The sequence below is a fragment of the Trachypithecus francoisi genome, unplaced genomic scaffold (genome assembly GCF_009764315.1).
Source record: "Trachypithecus francoisi isolate TF-2019V2 unplaced genomic scaffold, Tfra_2.0 Lachesis_group7, whole genome shotgun sequence".
NCBI classification, from domain to species: domain Eukaryota; kingdom Metazoa; phylum Chordata; class Mammalia; order Primates; family Cercopithecidae; genus Trachypithecus; species Trachypithecus francoisi.
The window spans coordinates 21,719,319-21,732,947 of NW_022681472.1; positions in this window are offsets into that span (position 1 = coordinate 21,719,319).

Genomic DNA, 13,629 nt, shown 5'->3' on the forward strand with positions numbered 1-13,629 from the left:
CACCTGTGCCCTTCATGAATACCTCAGCATGGAGACTGACATGAATGCCACAGCAGGCAGGGGGAGGAGCACCCCTGAGGTTGCCTGTGAGAGAGGCGTATGTGTCATCCACCCATAAGCAAGCATGAAGATCAGACCATCTGCATTTTAGATTGTCCTCATTTCTACACTCTTTTGTTTCCACTTTTACTTCTCCTCTATCTCAACTTTTTCCAATCCATATTTTATGCATGTTTGTTACATACTTTAAATTATATTAGGAATAAGTTAGGAGTGACATAAACAAGCTGGCAAACAAGCTCTGCACAAGGTCCACTTGAATGCGCCAGGAAAACCAAAACAGACCAGGGTAGAAGCTGCCCTCCCTTCTGACAGACCCCAGTGCAGCCCTGCTAGTGCCAGGTGAGTCACCCAGGAGAGCCTCGCATCCCACCTGCCTCACAGAGCCTGGAGAAACTGAACGAGCTGCCAGCTGTCCTGGATGTGGGGCCTCCAGGCAAACAGAAGACAGGGGAACCAAGGCTTGGCCACCTAACCTTGTAAAACAGAACAATTCAGGTAAAAGATGGAATCCAGGAGGCAGGGCAAGGAGGAGCTAGGAAGAAGGTACTGGGGGCTTGTCCACAAAGCCCTCCCCTGCCTGACAGCCACCGACACTCTCCAGATGGCAGAGGGATGAGAACACAGGAGGCTTGTACCTAGTGCCCTGTCCCAGGGAACAGGACTTAGGCATTGTTTACAGAATGAGGCGGAGGAAGTGTCTACCTCAAATCTTGCTAACTGTTCAAGGGCCAGTGTCATCAGTGCATGGCCAAATTTGAAATTTTGTCTGAAACCAACGTAAGCTTCAGGTTTGGGTGGATGCTGGTGATATTTTATTGCACAAGGTGGAAGGGGGTGTATTTTTAATATGTAAATTGAATCATGTATCTCCCTTGCCTAAAAGTCTCCAACAGCTTGCTATATCACTTAAAACAAAACCCCAAGACCCACAGCTTGGTCTGGCCATGCCTGCCTCTGGGAGCCACCCTGTCAGCCTCACCCCTTTCTCACTGCACTCAAGTGAGCACCCTGTTTGCCTCTCATTCTGGGTCATCCCCCACCACGCTGATCTTTTCCAGGATGGCTGCCAGGACTCAGCTGAGCCAGAATCTCCTCCATGGGGTCACCCTGAAGGAGTTCAGGACACGCCACTCCAAAATATGCTGCTTTGGTATATTGGTTACTTTATACCAGGAGCGGATGCTAGAAGTCCACACTACACCCAGACAAACTGGCCCAAACTGTCATTTCTCCCACCTACTCTTCCAAGGTCTCATCTGTCTTTCCTAAAAACTGTTTAATCTGCCCTAAGTGGCTTACTTCCCCTTCCCCTTCCCCTAGGGAAACAAGCTCTCACATCTCACTGCTTTTTGGGGTATTCAGTTATTATCCTGGGATGCTCCTGTGCATGTAATATTTAAAATTAATAAATGTATTGATTTTTTTCTCCTGTTAATCTGCCTGTTATTCGTTTGTTTGATAGGCCCAGCTATGGAACGCAGGAGGGGAGAGGGGAAGTCTTTGCTTCCCCTAACACCTGCCCTGAGCCCCAGGAGTCACTGTCCTGTCATCTCCTGGGTTATTTTTTCATGGCAGTGTCAGCATCTGAACTTATTCTGTCTTCACTGGGTTCTTCCCTCCAGAATATGAGCTCGATGAGAGCCGGGCCTTGCCCCTTCACTTCTTCAAGCTGTCACGGTGTCCAGCCCAGAGTCCACTCGCACTTCATAGGTCCTGCTCCTGCCACCCTCTCCCCTTGGAGAAGCCTCATCCAGCAGAGGAACTCGCCCAGCACCACACTGCCCACATGGGGCACTCAAACTGAGCAACCTGGCCCCACAGCAGGTGCTTGGTCTCCATAAAGTGCTGCCTCTGCAAATATTTGTCTCAGAAAGGAAAAAAAAAAAAAAGCAAGAAATCCGGAAGTGTCAGGGTTTATTTTTTGTTGTTGCTTTTTGTTTTTGCTTTTGAGACAGGGTCTCACTCTCACCCAGGCTGGAGTGCAGTGGTGCAATCTCTGCTAACTGCAACCTCCACCTCCAGGGGTCAAGCAATTATCCTGCCTCAGCCTCCCGAGTAGCTGGGACTACAGGTGCACACCACCATGCCCAGCTAATTTTTGTATTTTCAGTGGAGACAGGGTTTTGCCATGTTGGCCAGGTGGGTCTCCAACTCCTGACCTCAGGTGATCTGGCCGCCTCGGCCTCCCAAAGTGCTGGAATTACAGGCATGAGCTATTACACCCAGTCTGTCTCCTCCTATTTCTACAGCTGTCCACATTTCTAGCCACACAGACTCTGTCCCCCACCTGCAGGCCTCCCGGCCTTCCCTGATTCGGCTGAGGAGCCTTGGCAAGGTGCCCACAGAGGATGCTGGGTCTCTTGGAGCTTGGACCATGTTCTTCCTGCTCATCTGCACATCGACCAGGGTGCATCGAGCACATGGCATGGCATCTGGCCTGCAGCCAGCCCTCAGTAAAATTCTTGTTGAATGAATGAATACGAGTGAGCCTGGAGGAAGATGGGTACGCATGATCAAATGCCTCTGATCCCTGATAGGACAGTACATCACGGCCCCACTCAGGACCACTTCAGCAGTCCCCAAACTTAAACATGCCCCCAAGTCTCCCCAGGGAGCTTCTTAAAAATGCACATTCCGGGCCTGGCGCAGTGGCTCAAGCCTGTAATCCCAGCATTTTGGGAGGCCGAGATGGGCGGATCACGAGGTCAGGAGATGGAGACCATCCTGGCTAACACGGTGAAACCCCGTCTCTACTAAAAATACAAAAAAAAAAAAATTAGCCAGGCGCAGTGGCAGGCAGGAGCCTGTAGTCCCAGCTACACGGGAGGCTGAGGCAGGAGAATGGCATGAACCCGGGAGGTGGAGCTTGCAGTGAGCTGAGATTCGGCCACTGCACTCCAGCCTGGGCGACAGAGTGAGACTCCATCTCAAAAAAAAAAAAAAAAAAAAAAAAAAAAAAGCACATTCCTCACCCTGCAGATTGTGGAGCTGAGGCACAGCCAGGTTTGGAAATCATGGCATCCAGTATTAGGGGCTGAAAGATGATTGGACACTATATGCTTGGCCCAGTGCAGGCAGGAGGATAACTTGTGTCCAGGAGTTTGAGACCAGCCTGGGCAATATGGTGAGACCTCATAAGAAGGAAGGAGAGAAAGAAAAGAAAGAAAGAGAGAGACAGAAGAAGAAGGAGGAGAAAGAGGAAGAGGAGGAGGAGGAAGAAGAGAAGGAGGAGGAGGAGGAGGAGGAGGAGGAGAAGGAGAAGAAAGAGAAAGAGAGAGAGAGAGAGAGAGAGAAAAAAATGATATACTTATTATCCCCCTTAATTGGCTCTGAATTTCTGCATCGTGATGAGGCTGTGTCACTTTCTGTGCTGTACGGAGCCAGTGCCCTTTTGGGCACTTGGTAAATTGTGAATGTATATTAATAGTCATAAAGCTTTTCCCTTTATCCTTCCAAGCTTCTTCTAAGGGGAAATCCAGTTCTTCCCTCTCACTGTGCATGGTGGGCTTACAGGTCTTGAAAAGAGCATAAAGGAATTAGCCTGGTGATGACAGGAAAGTGAGGCATCCTTCCTCAATGCAGCCAGCAGCTGCTGGGAGAGACTCCAGGAGACCAGCTCAGGCTCACAGGAAAGTGAGTGTGTTCTTCAATCAAACCATATCAAGTTCTGCAAGAGTCACTTGAAAAGGAGGTGACAGAAAAACACCAAGGGAAAACTGGTCCTAAGGTAATGTGGGCCTGAAATCGAGTCTTAAAAGAGAGCCAGTTTGGGAAAAGGTGAGGTATGAATGGAGAGAAATCAAATACTGTGCATGACCTCCCAGCAGAGAGTTGAAAACAATACAGCAGGCTCTCCAGCAGGGAAGAGTTTATTAATAACACTAATAATATAATGAAATGTACAGTTGTGAGGCACTTCTCCTTCAGAGAGGTCAAAGCATTTTCCGGTGTGGCCAAATCCCTCTGCAATCTGATTCGATGGTTACTGTGGCTGGGAAGAAAGGAAGGAAACTGAGGCATGGGGAGACAGGGTGAAATTAAGCTGCCTGCACCATTCACAGCAGATGAGACCCATGTGACGGATCTGCATTCAAAGCCCAGGAGTCTTTCCACCAACACATGCTGACATCTCATAACCACAGTGATGACACGTGAAGATCAGTAAAATCAGAAAAATAGAAAACTTGGATTAGGAGCCACTCAGACTGGCAAAGCAGCTCAGATCTCCAGGGTGGACTCCCAAATGCCGCCCCATGAACAAACATGTCCATCTCTCAGCTCAGCCCTGGGTCAGTGGGACTGGGCAGCCAGGGGTGGTCCACCTGGTGTGACCCCTGGATCCCTATCAGGGCCTCAGCCATGGGAAGGTGGCGACACAGCCAGGTCTCTCTCAGCCCTGTCTTTGCTCCACACTTTGCACAGGTGACTCTGTCCACATCAGCGAGGAGTCTGAGTCAGTCCCCTAAGTCCCTCTCATGGATCCAGGTCCCTGCAGGATATCTCTATGGAGAGGTTTCACCAGTTCCTCAAAGGCAGCAGGTTCCAAACACCACATGTCCTTCTCTAACTCCCCTTCCTGCCCTCCCTTTTGCAGTGAACACTGCCAGGATTCAGCTATTACAGTTCCCCAGGCCATTCAGCTCCCCTGCCCACCCTCATCACCCTCTCCTCAACAGCGCCCCCTCCTGGCCCGTCTCCCTATTCCTCAGCCACAGCCCTGATTCTGGGGCTTCTTGAGCCCAGACTGAGTAGCGTGGTAGCCTGTGCAGAACATCGATGCCTCCCTCCCTGAGCTCCTCCCCTTGCAGCAGTCTCTGCTAGGCTGCCAAGGGGGCAAGTGGGCTGTACTGATGTTCCTTTGTACTGGCATCGCTCTTAGAATAAAACCCACATTCCTTAGTATGGCATCAGGCCGAGGTCTTCATGATTAAGTAACACCCTCCTCTCCAACCTTTGTTATAGCAGCAACTAGGAAACTAATACCTGACTCAGGGGTCATCCAGGGGTAGAGAAAGAGTGTCCTAGTCATTTCCTGCAGCAATACAAAATACCTGAGATTCGGAAACTTATAAAGAACATAAACTTTTATTTCTCACAGTTCTGGAGGCTGGAAAGTCCAGGACCTGGGCACTGGCAGATTCCATGTGTGTCTGGGGAGGGCTGCTTTCTGCTTCCAAGTTGGTGTCTTGTTGCTGCGTCCTCCAGAGGGGAGGAGTGCTTGTGTCCTCACATAGCAGATGGGACAGGAAGGATGAAGTTGCCCCTTCAAGCCCTTTTATAAGGCATTAATTCATTCATAAGGGCCAAACCCCCATGGCCTACTCATCTCCTAAAGACCTCACCTCGGAACCCAATTGCATTGGGAATTAAGTTTCAACAGGAATTTTGGAGAGGACACAAACATTTAAACCATAGCAGAAGGAAAGGGGCTCCCTCCTCTCCAGCCCCTTCAGCCTCAACTACTACCGTGGGCCCCCCGTCTGTTCCAGTTTTTCAGTTATACCAACAAGCGCGCCAGGGTCCCCATCTCCACATCGGGGTTGGGAGTGTCTGGCCCTCTTTCTCCATCTGGATAGCCCCTGAGTCCTTGTATTCATTTCCTAGCTACTTCCTAACAACATACCTCAAATTGGGTGTATTAAAGCAACAGAAATGTATGGTCTCAGTTCTGGAGACCAGAAGTCTGAAATCAAGATGCTCGCCAGGGCTATGCTCCCTCCGAAGGTGTGAGGGCCTCTCTCCTAGCCAAATCTGGTGGGTCCCTGGTTTGTGGTGGCATAACTCCAATCATCACCTGGCACTCCCCCTGTGCGCGGGGTTGTTCCTGTGCCCAAACCTTCCCTTTTTTATAAGGACACCAGTCATATTGGGTTGGAGCCCATTTTAATGACTTCATTTTAACTTGATCATCCCTGTAAAGAACCTAACTCCAAATAATGGCACATTCTGAGGTACTGGGGCTCAGGATTCTCACATATCTTTCTTGGAGGGAACACTGTTCCACTCATAATGGTCCTAAAAGCCATAATTTGAGCATCATCCCTAGGCCGGGCTGGGCTGAGTGCCCTTCCCCTGCACCTCTCTGGTGCCCTGCCTGGTCCTCATCACACCATACTATAAAGCCCACTTGTCTGTGCTCCCCACTTGCCTGTGACTCTGAGAGAAGAAATGGAGGCTTCTCTCAGATCCTACTCAGCTGGGTACATTGTGGGCATTAAACATGTTCCAGTGAATGAACAAAGATGGTGATGCATCTTGCCAATGGTGGTGCTGGCTCCAATACCCGCCATCACCACAGGAATACAGGTGGACACGTGGTCAGCAGGCTTGAATGACCTCTGTCCTGACTCCGGCCTCAAGGACAACTAGGTGAGCTGGCAAATTTAGTCCATTTGTCTCATGCCAGCCTGGTCCCGAAAGCTGGAGACTTCAGCAAAGACCCACAGGATGGCATTTCAGGAGCTCCAAACCATTGTCCTGAATGTCATCTTTAAGCTGTGGTCATGAATGGTTGCCAAGATGAAGAGAATTTTTTTTTCCTAGTTGTTTTTCTCCTTGATCTTTCTCAGCACCCCATGGACCCATTCTTCTAGATGAGAGCCCTTGAAGGGGAACAATAGCAGAAACTCAAAGCTGTTGCTAAAATGTGCAGCTTGCTTCTGTCCCAACACGCAGAGCAGTTGTAGGGCCGCTATGCACCCATTACTTTCTCATATTCACATGGCTGCAAGTCTAAGGCCCACTCGGGGCTGGCTCAGGTCCCTGTTGTGGCTGGACCAGTCAGGACACTGCTCAGTGCTAGGTTTCTGACTGTAGCATCTGCCTGTTCAAAGCAAGTTTTGAAATTAAAACCACTATCTTTCTATCCAGCTGTGGTAAAAATGCTGAAGATTAATTTGGAAGCGTAAGTCACAGCTGTTCTTCAATAACTGGCACGTCTGTGTGGACCCTCTCATTTCTGTCTTAGTTCTTTCCTACTGCTCTAACAACATACCTTAGACTGGGTAATGTATAAATCACAGAAATTTATTGCTCACAGATCTGGGCATTGGGAAGTTCAAGATCAAGGAGCTGGCAGGTTTGGTGTCCGGTGATGGCCCATTTCTCACGATAGTGCCTTCTAGCTGTGTCCTCACATGGTGGAAGGAGCATGCAAGCTTTCTCAAGCCTCTCTCATGCGGACGCTAATGCTATCTACTGGGCCTTTACCCTCATGACTTAATCACATCCTAAAGGCCCTGGCTCTTAACACTATTATATTGGAGATTAGGCTTCAACATATGAATTTGGGGAAGACACAAACATTCAAACCACAGCAAACTCCAGTTTAATGAGCTATAAGATAAAGCTGTTTTCTCCAAGCTGGGCTGCTCACTCAGCGGTAGAACATCAATGAGCGTCGCATTTTTGTTCCCAGCGTGCTCTGGTGGGTTTGTGGTGGCATAACTCCAAGTTGTCTTATCTATGTCTTTTTGCTGTGCTAAGATCCTTCCCAGGGAATACAAAATATGTGAGCAGGGTGTGGCTGGAAGTGCCAGCACAAGTGGGAAGGATCCAGCCACTTCCTTTCTCCATGGGTTCCTTCATGTTCTCAGGGATATGAGTTCCCCATCCTTAGAGTACAGACTTTGCTTTCCATCGCTGGTTGTTACACTAATAATTAACAATAATAGCAATCATTTACTGAGCAACTTCACAGCACCCTCCGAACTAGGCCCCCTTGTCCACACTCTATTAGAGAAGAAGCCAAGGGGTTATTTGCCAAACACCGACATGGTCAGTAAGTGACAGATTTAGGAGTCTGGCCCCGGGTGGTTCAATTGAGGGCCTATATTGTTGGCTGAGTCACCATCAGTTCCTACAGGTCTTGAGAAATCAGTCAGAAACCAAACTTGTAATTGAATGAGATGTAACCCTGTCCTCTGCATATCCGGCACAAAGCACATGAGCTGATCTTACTGACATAACTGGACTGAATATTTCTCAATTGTTTTCCCCATTCCTGTCCTCCAATCATTGACGCAGATGGTGGGATGAGGCAAGAAAGCCACCTGAGTAGAAGCACAGACTGAAGTAGCACCAAAGAGAAGAAAATAACCTCCTTGTACCCAAGTAAGCCTCCAGCAGATTGGGCCCTGTGGGGATCCTTGCACAGCCTCATTGTAACAGCTGTGCCCTGGGTTCTTGTTTCTGCACTATCTATAGACTGTGCACAAATGACACTGGTTCCTGTATGCCTCACAGGGAAAGTAACTCAGCTCCTACCAGGCGAGCAGAGACAAAAATATGTCATAGGCTTCTATAGAAGTCATTCCTGTGCCAAGGCCAGAGGACAGGCTAGATAGAAGACCAGGCTTTGTAGGAACTCTATATATGGAGAGAAGAAGTGAGAAATGGCCTCAACTGACTCCAGAGACCAGACATGTGAATGTTCTTCATTTTAATCGACTTCTAATTCACACACATGGACCCAGGAATGTTTATAAAACCCCACTTCTGACGTGGACTTAAAGCCTCAGTGACCCTGCCGGAGGAGCTGGAAGTGCTAAGGAAGGGTGAACCCCCTCCACTGCCTAAAGCCTTCCAGTGGTTCCCATTGCCTTTGGGAGGAAGTTCAAGCTCTTTGACCAGTCATGAGGTCTGCACAGTGTGGCTTCTGCACCAGTCCAGGTCACTGCCACACCTGTGCTCTTGGGCTTCTGTAGATTCTCTAATACGTCTTTCCTCTCTCCAAAGTAGCCATTCCCTATACCAAGCACCCTCCTTGCCTGCTGACACCTGCTTATCCTTTGCATTTCTGCTGCTGAGGTTGTCTGAGCTCCCCAGAAATCCAGGTCAGTACATTTCCTAGGTTCCCTCCTAGCCCCTCCGCTCCCCTATTGAAGCACTCAACAGGATGCTGGAAACTGCTTGTTCCTCAACAGAAAGCTCCCTGGAGGCAGGGTCCAGATCACTGTACCGTTACTGTACACAGAGTGGACAATAGCATGGAGAAAACATTAACTGAAAAATGGATGGAGTAAATGAGCACAGGAGTAAAGCTTGATTTTTTTCCTTCTGTCCCTGATAGGCCTCTTCCACTCACTGTTTTCTTGTTGACAGGGTCCATCTAAGAAGGGAACGCCAAGGATCCACCCAGGTTCTCTGGGTTTTGACTGCATCATATCAAAAAATACAATCTGGCTACTATAAAAAAGACAAAAGATAACAATTTTTAGTGAAGGTGTGGAGAAAAGGGTACATTGTTGGTGGGAATGTAGATTGGTACAGCAATTATGGAAAATAGCATGGAGGTTTCTAAAGAAATTAAAAATAGAACTACCATATGGCCTAGCAATTCCTCTTCTAAGTATATACCCAATGGAGATGAAATCTACCTTGTAAAGATATCTGCACTACCGTGTTCATTTTAACTTTATTTACAGTAGCCAAGACATGGAGTCAACCTGTCTGTCAATGGATGAATGGATAAAGAAAATGTGGGGCTGGGGCTGGTGACTCATGCCTGTAATTCCAGCACTTTGGAAGGCCAAGGCAGGAAGATTGCCTGAGCCCAGGAATTCAAGATCAGCCTGGGCAACATAGTGAGACCTCATCTCTACTAAAAATACCAAAACATCGGCTGAGTGTGATGGTGCCTGCCAGTAGTCCCAGCAACTCAGGAGAGGCTGCAGTGATTGCACCACTGCACTCCAGCTGGGCAACAGAGCAAGACCATGTCTCAAAAAAGAAAAGAAAAAAAGTGACATATATACACATATATATGTGTGTGTGTGTGTATATATATATATTTTTTTTTTTTTACTGAGCAACTTCACAGCACAGCATTCAATGATAGACTATCATTCAGCCTTAAAACAAAAAGAGATTTTGTCATTTGCCACAACATAGATGGACCTGGTGGACATTATCCTAAGCGAAACAAGTCAAACACAGAAAGAAAAATATGATCTCACTTAAAAGAGCTCAAAAACACAGAGATAGAGAATGAAACAGTGGTTACCACAGTCGGTGGAGAAGAAATGGTGGAGCTATAGGTCAAAGTGTACAAAATAGCAGACGTGTAGGATGAACAAGTCTAGAGATCTAATGTACAACATCCTCATGTTAATAAAATTGTAGTGCATTAGGGATGTTTGTTAAATAAATAGATCTAAGCTACTCTTGTCACAAAAGAGTAACTATGTGAGATGACAGATCCCGTCATTTGTTTCACTACAGAAACCCATATGTCTATATGTATCCCATAACATCAAGTTGTAAACCTCAAATATACACAATAACATTTACTTTAAAAACAAAACATTGTTAGCAAATTAAAAAAAAGGAAAAAGAAAATACAATCCATAAATCTGGGCCCAGGCTCCATCCATCAGACACCAAAGGCCACACCTGCCATCATCAATCAAGGGGCTAATCCTGCCATCAGCACCAGGCAGTGAGGACAGGGATGCAGGCCCAGCAACTCAGGGACACAAGCTTTGGCAGCTTGCCTTTGGATACTCAAATAGAGTGTCTAAGAAACAAAGAGGGCTGGGTGTGGTGGCTCATGCCTGTAATCACAGCACTTTAGGAGTCCGAGGCCAGAGGATTAGTTGAGCCCGGGAGTTTGAGACCAGCCTGTGCAACACAGGGAGACCTCATCTTTACAAAATTAAAAGTAAAATAGCTGGGGGTGGTGGTGTGCACCTGTAGTCCCAGCTACTCAGAGGCTAAGGGAAGAGGATCGCTTGAGCCTGGGAGGTCGAAGCTGCAGTAAACTATGATTCTGCCACTGCACTCCAGACTGGGCAACAGAGCAAGACCTTCTCTCAAAAAAAAAAAAGGAAAGAAAAGAAACAAAGCCGACTTCTGTATATAGTGGGTGGAGAGATCGTAACAAAATGTTACTTTGTCATTTAGACATATATGAATTTTTCATCTGGTTTAAAGATATACTAAATTTTCTTTATGAATAAAAACACGCTGCCAATTAACATTGACCTGCTGAGAAGAAGGAAAACCAACTCTGATTCTTTTTAACATCTGAGTAAGGTGGCAAATCGGTCTCTTTATTATTATGGTTAACGCAATTAGGCCAGAGGCTATTTCAGCATTTTCCTGCCTTTGGAGTTTTCTGATTAGGACTTTGGGGGAATAGCAGCAACATGCCTGTGAGTCCTAACTGCAGCGTCCGCCCTCATTATAACTACACGGGAGGACTCACACCCTCGACATCCTCCAGAAGACAGGCCTAGGGAAGACACCTTTTAGGCTGTCCACCCATTTCTCAACAATCTCTCTTCTCTGGAAAGCTAAATGTCCCAGACATGTTCACACTCTGTGACCACCCCTCCTGGTACTGGGCAACTAGATTGGGCTAGAGCTGGAAATTTGGAATCAGGTCTATGAGCATCCAGTCTCAATCTGGGCTGGTCCTGTGAACACAAGAGATTTAAAAATAAATACACACACAAGAAGAAGAAGAAGAAGAAGAACAACAACAACAACAACAACAACAACAACAACAAAAACAACAGGGGCTCTGAGGACAGCCAGCTTCTACTGAGTGGACCAAGCAGCAGAGAAAGTCCATGTGGAGAAATGGAGCAGGAGGCAGCTGTGAAGGAAGCAACAAGGAAGGAGAGAGAGGGGGACTTCCTGGGTTCCCTCACTGCTCCCTCCCTGACAACGCTTTCCCCTCTAACCCCTGGAGCCCTGTCCATGGCAAACCAATCACTCCACACCCTCAAACTCCATAGACTTCTGCCTCCTCCTGACTGACATCCCTTGACGTGATTGACAGCGGCTCATAAAGTCACTGACCTTGGTACTGCACCATGTTTATCTCCCAGATCATAACTGCACAGAAACATTGCTTTCCCAGCACCCAGCCCAGGATTTAGTGCAGCAGATGTGCTCAATAAATATTTATTGAGTGAGTATCAAAATAACTTTCCTTAAAGGCCTCTGGAGTGGAGGTTGTTCATTCACTCCCCTCCCACACACCATGAAGACAGATGGACATTCTTCCTGCTTCTAGACATCACTCCTCCTCTCTTAGTAAAAAAAAAAGTATCAACAAAAACCAACAACTACTCCTCTCTGAAGTTTCTGACATCACAGTCATCCACCCATCTCAACTTTATTCCCCAAATCAAGTTCTCCCCATCCTGCCAGGCACCTCACAGCCTGTGGTTTGATTCCTTCCCCAACAATTCCTCCTCAAGGTTTCACAGAACCCATTTCAGAACAACACTTGGGAATGGCCTGGTGAGAAACGATGTGCCAAGTCTCAGGGTTACTCTGCGACTGGGACTAGGTATGCCAAAGAAGAGGAGAGGTGAGTCCATTGTGTGAGTGTGGCTCATGCAAGCAACTAAAGTGGAAAATCAGCTTTGAAAAAAAAGGCTCTTTCTTTTAATAATAAATAGAGTTCTTAGTTCTCTATTAAAATTGAACTGGGTAAACATTACAGCTGCTAGCACTTCTCTAAGACAAGTACTCGTTTAGCACCGTGGACCATGGATAATACTGTGGACTGTGGATAATACTCTGGATTTTTTTTTTTTTTTTTTTTTTTTTAGACAGAGTCTTGCTCTGTTGCCAGATTGGAGTGTAGTGGCATGATCTTGGCTCACTGCAACCTCTCCGTCCCGAGTTCAAGAGATTCTCATGCCTCAGCCACTGGAGTAGCTAAATACCCTGAATTTTTATATTCCATCAAGTACCGAGACAGAACAACAGCATCTATTTATCTCCGTTTTCACACTGTACAAAACAAAGATAAGGGAGATGCCTCTGGAATGATGATAGGTGTGTTGGTTCATTGATCTAATCTCCTTTTATAAGGCTCTGATTAGTTCTGTGTGGCTCAGTTAGTGCAGTTACATCCAGAGGGAGAAGTCCTACAAAGAAAACTACAATTAAACACAGTAGAGCTACCTTTGCCTCTCTTTGAACCCCTTGCGTTTTTTGGTTTCTGTATAACTGACAGCTGTGCATATGGAGAACTTAGCACAGAGAGCAATGTTAGCAATTGCTAACTAACATTGCTAAGGAGGACTTAGCAGTGTAAGTGCCAGAGAGCTTCTTCTTGTAGAATCAGAGAGCAGGTCAGCCGCACCCTCTCCCAACAAAAGACACCTGGCTATCACCAAATCACAACATCCCTGATTCCAACCAACTAGATAATTCAGACCTAAGCTATTTCTAGGAAGCTTGAGGTAAATTTATCAGACTATTGCCAAAGTCTATGCTTTACTTACAGGCAGGAACATATGGGCTGATTGAACCATTTCCAGAAAGACAGTCTGGTCATTGGGAAATCTGACTGATGAGGGCCGGATGGGAGAAGTGACATCATTGACACGAAAAAGGAGAAACTTAAAGGAGCAGCAAGACTCTCCTCATGGAGGAGAGTGATGGATCAGAAAGAGGCATCCCAAGAGTGACTGGAAACTTTCAGGAATGTCAATGCCTTTAGAGTCATGGGTTTGTTCTTTTAATTTTTAAATGCAAATTATAATTGCAATATATTTATGGGGTACAAGGCGATGTTTTGATATATGTGTACAATGTGGAATG